General features: G+C 34.8%; 1 non-coding gene across 1 annotated transcript; it reads left to right on the forward strand.

The window, feature by feature from the left end:
- Positions 1–635: 635 nt before the first annotated feature.
- LOC121215666 (small nucleolar RNA R71) lies at positions 636–742 on the forward strand. Its single transcript, XR_005911642.1, has one exon. It is a non-coding gene; the product is annotated as a small nucleolar RNA R71 (small nucleolar RNA).
- Positions 743–15,671: the final 14,929 nt, after the last annotated feature.

Genomic DNA, 15,671 nt, shown 5'->3' on the forward strand with positions numbered 1-15,671 from the left:
AACCTGATTCTAAATTACAACATCATTTTAACCATACATTCCTTCAACAAGGCTTAAATGGATGTCGAGGACGATGATGTTTGACCCTGTTGAATATTTTGTCTCGGTAGAGGATGATTATAACCAGGCGGTGCATTCTGTCTTCTAACATTGTTTGAATTCCCTTCACCTTAATTATTCCAATTAAAATTCGAATGCTGCTTCCACTTTGAATTGTAGGTGATAGAATAGGAATTACTATTCCTATTGAAATTACCCATGTAGTACACAAATGCTGGGTTTGATGGGCATTCATCAAACAAATGATCTTCACCACAATAAACACACGATAGCTCGCCTGTTTTCATCTCCTGAATTGTAGTGGGTTTCTTCATTGTTTTGATCATATTAGCTAAAGAAGATACTTGGGTTGTCAACAAAGTGATTGCATCAAGTTCCATAGTACCGATAGCTCTCTTGCCCGTCCCAACTCTTGTGGTCGGATATTGATAATCATTGTTGGCAACCTTTTCCAAAATCTTATATGCTTCAGTATAAGATTTACCAACAAAGTACCATTGGCAGAAGCATCAAATACCATCCTCGTATGTGCACTCAACCCATTATAGAATATCTCCATCTGAGCCTAGTGTTGAAATCCATGCATCAGACAATTTTGAATTAAGTCTTTAAATCGTTCCCAAGCTTCATATAGTGTTTCATCCTCTGACTGTCGAAAAAATGTGATGTCATTTCAGAGCTTGACATTCATATTTTTTTGATTACACCGAAGCAAAAACCTCTGGAAAAGATCATTCCATGATACCACTATTCCTAACGGCAAAGCATTCAGCCATACTCTCGCACGATCACTTAAAGGACATGGAAACAATTTAAGTTGCAGAGTGTCTTCAGGAATACCCTGTTACCAAAACGAGTCACAAACCTCTAGAAAAAGTCGTAAATGCAGTCTTGGATCTTCAGTGGGCAGTCCACCAAACTGTCCTACTGTTTGCAACATCTAAAATATTACTGGTTTCAGCTCAAATTGCTGAGCTTGTATTTGTGGTCTGACTATCCCTGGATTTAGCTCATCCAAAATTGTCACAACAGGCTCTCAAATCAGTTTGTCTCAGTCACCTATCACCCTATGAACAGGAGGATTAACATTCTGACCATTCAGATTATCATTGAGACCAAGATCATTCCCATTCTTAGCCATTTTTCGCAGTTCTTTTTGCCTTCTTTGTAAAGTTCTTTCTATCTCTGGGTCAAAAAGATATTCTTTGTTAGTAGGGATGTCTCTTCTCATGCATTGATGGAAAACCTATAGAAATTAAATTAAACTAAGTTTAATAAAACTAATGGAGTTAAGTAAAATAACCAAACTAAATTACACCAATTTGCTGATCCCCAGAAACGACACCAAAAACTTGTTGCGTATGAATATGATATGCAAATTGTGAAAGTATACATGTCGGCTCAAGTAATAAAGTGATAAGTAAGATAATCTCTGTAGGGATTGGATTAGGTATAAAAGTGATCAAGTTATTATAATGAATTATGATTACTGCTATGAAAAACAAAGATAAGAACGCAGTGGTAATTTAGAGGGATAATAATGTGTGCTAAATGTGTATTGCCTAATATTGGAAAATGCTCAGGCAAATAAAGAGTAAGAATGCAATGGAAATTACGAGAATAACTATGACGATAATATGTAATGAACAAGTAAACAACTAAATATGTGCTGGCAAGATGCTGTGGCAAAGGATAGAGGATATACGATGTTGATTTGGAAGGTCAGGATTACTAAGAATATAACCTTCCTATCAATAATGCCTCAGCAAAATCATACTCAATCTATTGCTCAGAAAGGTTCTAAAGTGGTCTACTTCTTTCGAGAGCAAATCCTTAAGTTACCTTACCTCAATTGATATATGCCTATATGCCTTTAACGTGGTATCCTGCACTGTTTTATTTTCTTTCGATATGAAAGTTGTTCTATGTCTAGAGTCTACTACATGTACCGATGAAGTACATGCTCATATCATTCAATTTGAGTCCAGCTAATCCAACCTTTTTAGAATTAGATTAGTTTATGGAATGCTTCACAGTCATCTATGTCTAGGGATTGCATGCATACAATTTAAACATAGAAACAATTGAATGAAACAATTAATTAATTTAGATCTATGCTTCAACCATTAAAGAAAGTGAATGTTTCATCATGTAATCCTAACCCTATGAGATTTAGTTTATAAGCTGAAAAGTAAAATTCAAAACCAAAATATCATCTAACGTCGTTTCAATCAAATTAATTCATGGGAGAAAAAACTAAGAAATAATGGAAGAAATTTGGAAAAATGGCTTCTACCAAACCAATCCACAATCCAGCAACACAATGTCTAGTGATGGCTGAGAGGAACTGCCATTGGTTTCCTCTCTTCGTCTCGACTCAGTCACTACCCTCTATTTTTTCCTATAGATTTCCCCCTTCCTTTAGGGTTTCCTCATTTGGCTTTTTATAAGCTTTTCTTCCTAGGGTAAATCCAACAGCCCTCAATATCTTCTCCTCTTTTTTAGGTAGATTGTTCTGGTACAAGTAGAGTTGGGCTGAGACTGGTATACATTGAGTGTTGACTCGACCATCTTCTTGGAATTGCCACGACATACAAGGTGGCAAACTATCCAACATTTTACCCCAGCAAAACTTCAATCCTTTATTTCTTTCTCCGCATCCTGCACCTGCCAAACCACTAAACACAACCCTTCCACACACAATTAAAAGTACCTAGCATTTAAACACAGTCCAAACTCCTAATGCAATGATAAAAATACTAATGAATGTCCTTAAATTCCACTAAATGTACCCAAGTACAAGCAATTAACTAGGTCTAAAGGCATGAAATATAATTCTTTTCAAAAGTTATCAATAATCACATCTATGTATCTATTTTTGGGATTCAATCCAGCACTTGTAGCGAAGACAAACTATCTCCCCAATTTGAATTATAGGTGACATAGTAGTCCCCTATTATTTTCACCATTTACTCAATTTGATTCTGTAAACTATGGAAAATTTGGATTACCTACTGATACAAGTTATCTTATCACATTATAATTCATTCATATAATGCAACTTAATATTATTTAAACCGTAGGCAATCAATAAGAAAATTTTTTCTTATTCATTTTACTTTGTATAGAAAGAGCAAACACATGTTTATTATTATTTTTATAAATAATTAGTTCGACCATTTTAGTGAAATGTAATGAATTTACTACATTAAGGGCAGAAAAGTCCGAACTTATATTTTGAGAGTTTACTCTTAATGTCTCAAGACATCCTTATTGTGCCTTAAGATATGTACCCAAAAAATTTTTTTTGGGCATATTTTGTTATTTCAGTTTTGAGACATGTTCATCCTGTCTTAAGACTTAAACCTAGAAATACAAAAAAAAAAGACATTTCAAGTTATACAATCTTGCTTCTAAGTGCATCTTAACATGTTTAACATAACATTAAAGTTATACAAGTAAGATTGTCATATCAATTAAGTCTAAAACATACAATTTCATGAACAAAAACTCACTAAAGCAAAATTTAGCCATGTCACTGAAATAAAAGACTAATGAAACTTGCATACCATTAATTCTCAGTATAAAGTCATAGAAATAAGTAAGAAACTTTACTAAAAGGGTGTTAATATCATTCAACATAATAGCAAATAACCAAAGACAACTCATAACATCAAAATAAGTATTACTATGGCAATTCTAAGGCCTAATATTTACCAAATTTACTAAAAAGCTTATAAAACTTTACCAAAGCCAATGGCTACTAAGAATTCAAAATCTGGTGCAACTTAAACAATTGAACTACTCATTAGTCACGTATAGCATGTGCATGGAACAAAAATCCATACGTTGAGCTTTTTCATTAAGCATAATGGTGCATTTCAAATTTCTAATAAACCTTATGAATAAGCTAAATTGAAAGCACACAAAACAAACAACAATTTACAATATCATAATAACATTAAACATAATAAAAAATGTCATTTAAAACATTGTATCATCAAGATTACACATTAAAACCATAACATTTCCACTTTTTATTAAAAATTGTTGTAACATACATAGTTGCATTGTAATTATGTACCCTTTGGTGTGTTTGGTGGCTTGGAACTATGTAACCTTTGGTATGTTAGGAGGGATGGTATATAATACTTAAAAATATGTGCTTTTTGGTGTGGCGGAGGATTCTTATGTATTCGAGTCTCATTCTACTAGTGTTTACTAAAGGTTAAATATTATAAGAAAGAAAATGTAAAGTAAAAGAATAATGAATCCAATATGGATCATGCAATAAATTCTAAAGGCCACATGTAAGATAATAAAAGCAAAATATATGAAAACATTGATTCAAATGTGAAACATGATATGAACTCTAGGGGTTAAGAATGACTTGATGTAATGCCATTTTAAACATAAGTCAATATTGAAGTATAAGCCATATGGAAGTAAGTAAATGTAGAATAAATTTTACAGATTAATTTAATTAAAAAGGAATTTTAATTATTTTTGTTATAATTTTTTTATAATGAGAAACAATCCCTTACAAGCCTTCAAGGTAAGTTAAGTGCCTTCCTTAATTACTTACTAAGCATTTATGCCTAACACACTGTTGTTTCTTGTGCATAGATTTTATTAGAGATCACATGAAGTTGCGTATGTTTTGAAAATTTCCTTCACTTTGACCTAGTTGAAGAGTATGTATTGATAATTAGTTCTTGACTCCTATAACATGGGGTGTACATAAGTTGAGTTCTGTTCAACAACAAGGTTATACAATTTATTCTAATCTTGATAAATGATAAGCTATAATTTGTACTTAAAAGTGTTATATGTGTTTTTATGAAAGAATATGAGTTCTATGAGTCATTTGAATGTGTTTCAAATTATTTGAAACCTATTAGTACAATATGGTGTTGATTGAGGATGTTTGTAAGTGTTTTTGGCTTAAATTTCAACTTCAAGGGACCAGGGTTTGATACCCTTGCTCTTGGTATCAGTACCCAAGTTGCCATAATATAAAAAAAATATAGTATAGGGATGTATCTGTCAGTACCTTGGCCTTTGGATAGTGCTCGTACATTGTTTTGGCCATTTTGAGCTCTCCGTAACTCGTACTTGACGTTAGACACCTCAAATCACCCACAAAAAGTTTCTAAATGGTTTTAAGATGATTTTAAAGCCTTCAAATTGATTTTAAAATATTTATTAAATTTTATTTAAATTTTTTTGAGTTTTAGTTTTTAGTAAAACTCTTATTTATTTCAATTTGAGCAATATCGATTTTAAGTTGAAATTTGAACACTCATTTAATGAATTGTTAATGTCCATATAGGTTTTCAAATACTCAAAATGATTTATAATTGTAAATGAAACTCCCTAAACTTTCAAAATTTATTTATTGGTCAAAATCTAAAAGTGCTCTAGCAACACCTTCTATTTGTACTATACGTTAGGACGAGTAAGGGTTGTTATATTTAGTTGTATTAGAGCTAAAGTTTAGTTTATTATAATACTAAAAAGAGCATGAACTCTAGATGTACATGCCATATAGGAGAATAAAGGTGATGAGATTCTGTGACTCGATATAGTCAAAAGTGACAAAATCACTGTCGATTTGGTAGTGACGATTAAGTGATTTGAGATTTTGAAGATCTTGAAGGATCAAAATTGAAAATTTTGTCAATGGGGAAAATATAATTGAGTAAATGATAATATGCAAGTAGAAACTAGGTTCGCCAAAAGCTAGCATGTGGGAACCTAGGTTCGCTTGTGTTATGTATGAGTTTTAATGTGTTGTTAGTGATTTGTGTATGTTTGTGAAATTGCGAACCTAACAGAACTGTCTACAAGCAAGGATAAGAAAAGGTGAAGCTTGTTTAAAGCTTTCAACAAACTAGTGACTGTTTAGGGATCGCCACATTTATGTGCGACCATAGTGTTAATTAGGAGCTTAGGGCTTTATCCTAAGTTCTGAGAGTAAGCCTTCTTTATAACTCTGTTTTGTGATTGTGTTTAAATATGTGTTTTTATGAATAGTGGTATGTGAGCTCTATATTGCGAGCTAGTTATGAACAATGTTTAAGTAAATGTTTTGACAATGTAATCTTCTGTAACTGTTGGATATAATGGTATGCCATAGGATTTTAAGTACTCAACTTTGTGTTTTGTGATTTGGGCGAGAGGCCCTGGGACAGGTTTGGAGAGATAAGGGAATGACGAGCTAAGCTCTATTTAAAGGGATAAACTGGTGTGTTGGAGAGTGCTGGCTTAACACTATAGTTATGGGATATGTCAGAATCTTTGAGTCAAAGTGAAGAGTTATAAGGAGATCTGCTTATCCAACTAAAAAGAACATGTGATTAAGATTGTGTTTTCCAAAATATTATGTTTTACTATTTTAATCTAACTGACAGAGAGTATTCGCGAACCGAGCTTCGCGTAAGTAAGGTGAACCCAGTTCACAGTACAATAACCATGCTAGAACTTTTTCAACTTATGTTTTGTGCGTGCTATGTTGTTTTTCTATATATTCACTGGGCTCGTAAGAGCTTACACACTATTTACTAAACACTGCAGGTAGCTAGATTGCATGATTAGTAGCAGCGAAGCGAGTGATACAAACGAGGCATAAATACTAAACAAGTCGTACAAATGAACTCTAGACTAAAAGGCAATGTGGGATTCTGCTTCTGCTTAGTGATATCTTCCTATCTGTAGACTTCGTCGATTGTTCTAAGACTTTGTTTTGTTTTTTTTTTAATATCTCATGTGAACCGATAAAACCATATATACGTACCATAATTTTAAATATATATATAGTTCAAATCTTTGTTTAAATGTTTTCTTAGTTTACAAGTTCATGATTAAGTACTTAACTTTTAACAGAGTTTTCGCCATAAGTAGAAGTATGAAATAATCAAAACAGGCTAACTTATATAGAGTTCGCCAAAGTTGTTGCGAAGTGACAAGGTTATTGAACCACGCAAAGTGTGAACCCAAAACAATTGGGGAATTGCTACCTACGAACCCTTAATAATTTATGATACGTGAAATAGGAGAGACCTTGTGAAACGTGTCGTAGATTCTAAATGCGTGAAGGGGTCTTTCGCGAGGACCTACCATGTTTAAGGAAATTTACCCCATAAAAGAATTAGAATGCGTGAGTTATACAAGGTAAGAACCCAATTATCAAATCATTGAACTACTGTGTCCCATGGGGTACGTTGTTTTGCAAAACTTAGGGTTTGCATGTTCTTAATTCTTTTCATCAAATATTTATGTCTTCAAGAAAGGAGTAGTGAAGTTTTTGCAAGTGATGTAGGTTTGTATTTACTGTTGTTGCGTACTATGAAGCAAGCAATGGAGTTTGCGAGCTTGTGTTTTCTTAAATCTGAACATGTTTTGTGCGGTGTGTTGGAGGCTCGATTGGTGCTCGGCTGGAAAGTCACTTAGGTATCTAATATGGCGTTCCATAGCTCGGGTCTGATGACCGGACTAAGTATGGGGTGTTACAAAGTTCATGAATCTTAATTCTCAAGACTCCACACAAACCAATGATTTTTTAACATTTGACCATCATCTCTAGCTTAAATATTGTTTATTGGGAAACTATTTAATAATAGATGATCTTGAGTATGTATCCATTGGTTAACACCCATCATGGACATGCTTTCATTTGTGAGTCATCTTGGGACAATCTTACTAAAAGTCATGCTTGACTGGTTGTCCTTAAAAGGAAATCCCATATAGTGAACCCACATGATAAAAGTTTATCTTGGGGTGTGGCCAAGGTAGGAACTGACTCGAAACTTTATCATGCTATCACTTAGGGACCACCAATAGAGATCGTAGGTCTTGTTTAAGGACCTTTTCCCACTCAATTGTAACACCATATACCCGACCTGGTTGCTAAGCTCGAGTAACAAGATGCTACACCTTCGTCACACATCAAACTCATAGTAATTTTTCACGTTATTAATAAATCATTCTTTTTATAAAGCATTCGCATGAATTTTAAGTTCAACATACATCAATCAACATTAAAGCATGCTCAGCATGCTTCAAACAAACTTATGATATCAATTAAACATGTATGAGAGCCACTTAGCAAAATTTCAAAACTGACTATGTACGTATTGATACTGAAACAAAGATATCAATATTTCTCTTATATGGTATCGATACTGATTGGAAAGTCGATACCAAAACAACATTATGTTTATCGTGAAAAAAATCAAACCCTAGAATTTATCGGTACCTTTATTAACATGTCGATTATTTTACCCCAAATATCAATACTCGTGGTAAGGTATCAATACCAAAATACAATACTGACTTCCTGCACATTGAAATATCACAAAGGTATCATTTTTATAACTCGAATATCAATGCCTCTGCTCCAGACCACAAAAATTCAGCACTTTAAAGCATATAATCCATTCAAAATAATAACTACTCAACATGCAACTTTTACCTTATGAAGTAATCACCAAAATGACCACAATGACAATTCAATCATCAAAAACATGTCTAAGTAAGGAATCAATATAACAAGATCCACGTCTATAAATCCTAAAAGTAAATAAGCTATGTAAACATTCAAAACATCACGGCAATATTTATACAACAAACCTATCATATTATTCAACGTCTATTGACCATATATACAATTTATGACACTTCAACATAGCAAATATTCAAACTAAAACAATACCAATGAAATAATTATAACATCCATCAAAAGTGATATAAAACAAAACTTAGAAAATATCATGAGGACCACAATAATAATCGAACAAAGTCTAACCACATTGTTTTATCCCCATAATTCAAAGAATAATGCTAATACCACCTATGCAAATATAAAGCCTAACTTGGATCACTTCCTTAGTATCCGTGCACTGCTCACACCCGCAAATGCTAAATATCTGCAGTGGTTAAAGAGAGTGGGTGAGCTTAAGCAAGCTCAATGAATGTTGGAGTAACCAAAAAGTATACACAATATCAAAGGTTAAACAAGAGCATACTACAACACGTTTACAACCATATTCTAACCAAATCAAGCTAACATATTCACGTTTCATTAAATCATAAAACTAACATATACTCTTACATGCAATTACACTCAACTCACTTATATATATAATTCATTTAGCAATAATTCATCAAGACTAAACAATGTATACATACTTTAATAACTCATAAGTCTAGCTTATATATTCACATGCATTCACAAGTTAAATGAAAATGACCCAAACCATAATTACATACACAATTAATATGAGAACATACTACTATTTTCATGAAACTTATATAGACACATTTAGCTTATTAATCACATGTTTATGCATCCATCTCACATCATATTATCACAATATGAACAAAAATTTGGCACTTGAGGGTATGAAACATAAAAGTGGTCTCTACCACCACACATCAGATACACGGATCTCCAACACACCAAATGACTCGTAAAGTCAAACATATCCCAAAAGTGTAGGACATAGCTAACACTCACGATCACACCAACATATCCCGATAAATGGAGCTTAGCTCACATTCCTTTATCTCTCTAAACTGTCCCGGGGCCTTAATGCCCAAATCAAAAAACACAAGGGTGAATATTCACAATCTTATGGCATGTCAACTATATCTAACGGTTTCAAAGATCACAAGACTAAAATATCCACAATTACACAATTTTGATTATTGATCTAGTGCACATCATCTCTGTTCATATTCTTCAATTTACATTACAAATTTGTACACAATGCATGCTTATTGAATTCACATTTAATTGCAGTTTAAGTGAGACAATAATGCTCATTGAGCCATCTCATATCTGACCGCATATGTGTGCATTAAAATTAGTACATCATATATCACATACAAGTATTCTCACATATTACTTGTCATATTAACATCACATTCCACGATTCAACACATATGTACTTACCAAAATATCACTCACTTCTGCTGCATATTTGCATTATTAGCATATCATTATAACTGCCATTTGGCATGCATATCATTCCCACAGCACAATACAATTCACAATAGTCATCACACATGTTTCATATCGCAATATCGCATCATAATAATCAATCAACAATTATTCACATAATCATATAATTTTCCAAAATAAAACAAGGGAAATAGAAAGCTTACACTCGAAACTTAGGATAGAGATTTAGGTTATTACTAGGCTCACAATTAACATGATGAATCATGTCTACAAGTAGCGATTCCAAACACTTATCAATCACACTTTCACCTAATTGCCAAAGCTTAAACTAGTTTTCCTTGCCTTTCTCCTTGCTCATAGAAGGCTCCAATGGTTTCGATGCTTCACACATAATAACCACACAATATACACAATAAATTAGTAGCCAAAGACTCACCTAAACCAACCAAAAATGCAAGCTTAGGCTATATTCCTCATGAAACTGAAATTTTGACTAACAAACTTGAAACTCAAATATCTTAATCTTTAATCATTCTCATTGCCTATAATCGATTCCAATAATCTAATTGTACATCTAAGAACAATTCCCAACCTTCAAACTACTCAACACTATGCAAATTCATGTATCTAAAATTTTGACATACAATGACAATTTAAAAAAAAATTAATAAAACGTTGTAATTCTTTAACGAAACTTTAAGGAATGTTTAGAAACCTTCTAATCATGTCAAAACTAATCGAAAATTAGTTTGAAACCATGTTTTTACTTAAAATCCTTAAATCCACCATTATCAAACCAATTTTTTACTTTTATTCAAAACACGCAATTAAATGGCTAAAACCTCAGTTTAAAGACCAGATAACATTAACAACTAATCAAAAATCAAACTGTGACCTTCGATGGAAGAGAAATGAGCTTTTGGTTGAAAACTCAGAAAACCCAAAAGCTTGAGAGATGATAAAATCTGTAACACCCCGAACCCGAAACCGACATCGGAGTCGAACACGAGGTGTTAACTGGCTTTAACCCCTTACAAAATTTATTTTCCAGACACTGCCCAATCTGTGTACTAGTCGTTTTAAAAATCATATCTTGAGTTTCGTAACTCAAAAATCAGTTTCGTAATTTTTCCCAGAAACTAGACTCATGTGCCCATCTATGTATTTTTTTCTAGAATTTTTGGTTGGGCCAATTAGTACAGTTTATTAGTCAAAGTCCCCCAAGTTGCAGGGGTCGACTACACTGACCTTTTCCCATTACGACTTGGATATCTCCCAGCACGGGGCTTCAATACTGTTTCCGTTTGTTTCTATGAAAACTAGACTCAGAGAGGAATCTGTACATATATGGTACGACCCCTAATTATCTCTGGTTAATTTATAATGAATTTCCAAAGTCGGAGCAGGGATTCCAGAAACCGTTCTGGCCCTGTCCCACTAAAATCTGAATATCTCTTAATATACTGCCCATATGATCTTTTCGTTACTTCCTCATGAAAGCAGACTCATCGAGCTTCGATTACATAATTTATTCATCAATTAATTCCACTCCTATTATTTTTAGTGATTTTTCAATCTCATGACACTGTTGCTGCCAGCATCTGTTACGAAAGTAACTAGGTCCATTTCATGCCTACCCTTGATCCACTTCAAACTAACATTCGTGCCATTTTCGCATGGCTTAAAGTTTACATGCCATAATTCAAACACAACGTACTAGCTTATACATGCCAAAATGATCTTCTAAACACACTAAGAAGAAAGTACCAAAACTTGCTATCCGGTGATGACTTCGATGACGGCCCGACCCCGCAAAAATAGATGAGTCCAAGCAACCTATAATGGGTGACAAGGAAACATCGAGTGAGTTTATAACTCAGTAAGTCATAAGCAATGCACTACCATCTATCAACAACATTATCACAAGATGAAACAAAATGGAGCGAGACAATTTACTCCATCCATACCGAACCATACCATAGTTCCTCCAACCTATCAATTCAATTTCATATCAATTCATGCATTCACATTCTATATACTCATCAATAGGACATTGAAGCAATTTCATAAATCGATTTATTTTCGTTACAATCAAACGACTATACGGCCTTTCACCCATCCTACGATAATTTTATGTACGTGACTTCAAGTATATATGTCACATAGGTTCGAACTTACCGAGCTCAACACCAAGTATAAGCATAGCACCTATTAGCCACGTACTCAAGACACTTACCCGACCCGCCGTCCGCGATCGACTCAATAGTGTCGCACACATAGTGTCCATAATGATTCACGAATGTATATTGAGCCCGCACACTCAGTGCTATACAATCAACTCGCACACTTAGTGCCACGTAATCAAATCGCACACTTAGTGCTACATAGTTAGACTCGCACACTTAGTGCCGCATGGTCAATTCGCACACTTAGTGCATCATATTCATTTCGCACACTTAGTGCAACATAGTCGAATCGCACACTTAGTGCTGTACAATTTAATCCCGCGCACTTAGCGCCAATCTCATGGTCATAAATGGTTATCCCGCACGTTTAGTGCCGAGATCAACAACTCAGTACATCTTACCTCTTTTCATTCATTCAACAATTTCATCTTCACATACGTACATGCATATATATATATGTATATTTATTCATTCCAATCAGCATCAATACATACACATTATGACCATTTGAAATAATACCCACTACATGCTTAATGACATACTTTATGTTGGGTAAAATAATTCCGAGTCGACTACTCGATGACCTTCGATTTCCCCTTGTTGGACGCCTCTCCTTTAGGTTCTTGAGCTTAAATAATACAAATAAGAGTATTCAATATTTAACCCAATAACATGAATTTATTTATCACATTCGGGAATCACACATCATTAAATTTTCAAACCAAGACGTCATTATATGACCACATATACACATATCCATATACTTAAGCTCAATAATTATAATGTAATATCATGTACCCACTTTAAGTATATTGCCGAATATACTTAATCATACATGCATCTAACCAAAACAATTTCCTAAAATCTTCATATCATTTATACACTAGGCCGATTGCTCTCACCAAGTTCACCTATATTCTTCAACAATTCCTTCATTGATCAAGCACATATTCGGCTAAGAAATGGCAATTTTTAGCAACCTTCGATTTAGTACTTAACTTTTACCACATATCAAATAACTCACTTCCTTACTCATGTGACCACGTATATTCGGTCATGCATACACACATAAAATCAATTTGAAGACTCTATCAATCCAACATACATTCGGCACCTTCATCCACCATTCTACCAAGCATGTAATATTCAAACACAACCAAACTCACATTCGGCCCTAGCTCAAAACAAGGTAGCCGATTCTTCTTTTTTTTTTTATAGTTCAAACACTCCTCTATCATCATTCACCTAACTTTAACATGAAACAACAAAACTCACCATTTCTCATCCAAATAACATGAACAACAACCATTCCTTGAACACTTTCTCATGACCGATTGCTCATGTTATCAACAAGATTCAAGGTTTGAACATGGGCTATTTAAAACATGCATGCATCTCTAAGACAACATTAAACATACCTTGGTCTAAAGGACCACCTTGGCCGAATCTTGTTTCCCCTTCTTCCTCTAGTTAGAACAATTGCAAAAGAAAGAAAATATGAACACTCCTTCTTCCCTCCTTATTAAGCATTCAAACTCCCTCATTTTTCATGCCACAACATCAAACACTCTCCCTAGGCAAGCAATGGCCGAATCCCTCCCAAGTTCTTTTCTCCCTTTCTTTTTCTTGGTTTTTTCGGCTAGGTGATGGCAAGTATGACACCCATTTTTTTTGTTCCCTTTTCTATTATTAATCCCATCATTTGTTCACCAAAGAAACATTTTAAATTAGAATGAGTGGAGCATTATCACTCCTTGGCCGGCCACCATAAATTTTATGGGCAAATTGACATGCAAAACCATGCTTCCTCAACCTATTATTAATTAATCCTTATAATTCATCTATCATCTTTCCTAACTTCGTCAACTAGGTCCTTTTTGAATGAATTCACAATCCTAATGCTAATATTAAGCATTTAATTTCTCATACATTCACTGTCACACAACAATTTATGCAATTAAAACACGAAAATAAATTTTTGGCTCGGTAATGTGGTCTCGAAACCACATTCCGACCAGGGTCTAATTTGGGTTGTCACAACTCTCCCCCACATAAGAAATTTTCGTCCCCGAAAATCTTACCGGTAAATAGGTTTGGGTATTGTTCTTTCATCGAGCTCTCGGGTTCCCAGGTTGCTTCCTCGATCCCGTGTTTAAGCCACAACACCTTAACCAACGGAACCCTTTTATTTCGCAACTCTTTCACTTCACGAGTTAGGATACGAATCGGTTCTTCTTCATAGCTCATATCAGCCTGAATTTCAACCTCCGACGGACTAATTATGTGCGAAGGATCAGATCTATAGCGCCGAAGCATCGAAACATGAAAGACGTCGTGAATCTTTTCAAGTTCAGGAGGCAAAATCAATCTATATGCAACCAGCCCCACTCATTCGGAAATTTCGTACGGCCCAATGAATCTCGGGCTCAACTTGCCTTTACGGCCAAACCTGAGTACCTTTTTCCAAGGCGAAACTTTGAGGAACACTTTATCTCCCACCTGATATTCAATGTCCTTCCGTTTCAGATCCGCATACGATTTTTGACGATCTGTGGCTGCCTTCAAACTTTCACAGATTACTTTTACTTTCTATTCGGCATCTTTAATCAAATCAACTCCGAAAATTTTACTTTCACCGAGCTCGGTCCAAAACAATGGTGTACGGCATTTACGACCGTACAAAGCCTCGTAAGGTGCCATCTTAATACTTGATTGAAAACTATTGTTGTAAGCGAATTCAATCAAAGGTACATACCGTTCCCATAAACCACTAAACTCAAGGATGCAGCATCTCAGTATATCCTCGAGTATCTGAATTATCCGCTCGGATTGACCATCGGTTTGGGGATGAAAAGCGGTGCTAAAATGCAGCTTGGTACCCAAAGCTTCTTGCAATTTCTTCCAAAATCGCGAGGTGAATCTCGGATCTCTATCCGACACGATAGAAATAGGTACTCCATGTAATCTCACAATCTGAGTAACATACAATTCGGCTAGTTTATCCAATGAAAAATCGGTACGTACGGGGATAAAGTGAGCCGACTTAGTCAGCCTATCAACAACAACCCAAATCGCATCCTTCTTACTTGCGGACAATGGCAGTCCGGACACAAAGTCCATTGTGACTCGGTCCCATTTCCACTCGGGTATCATGATCGGCTGAAGTAATCCTGAAGGCACTTGATGTTCCGCTTTCACTTGTTGACATATTAAACATCTCGAAACAAATTCAGAGATGTCTCGCTTCATACCATGCCACCAAAACCGACGTTTCAAGTCGTTGTACATTTTCGTGCTCCCCAGGTGAATTGACATTCGGCTACAATGGGCTTCGTTCAGTATCATCGGAATGAGTTCTGAATTCCTTGGAACGCACAAACGACTTCTAAACCTCAAACAACCATCATCATCAATCTGAAACTCCGATTCCTTGTTCGGAACACACTCAGCTCGTTTTGCAA

The sequence above is a fragment of the Gossypium hirsutum genome, chromosome D03 (genome assembly GCF_007990345.1).
Source record: "Gossypium hirsutum isolate 1008001.06 chromosome D03, Gossypium_hirsutum_v2.1, whole genome shotgun sequence".
Taxonomy (NCBI): Eukaryota; Viridiplantae; Streptophyta; class Magnoliopsida; order Malvales; family Malvaceae; genus Gossypium; species Gossypium hirsutum.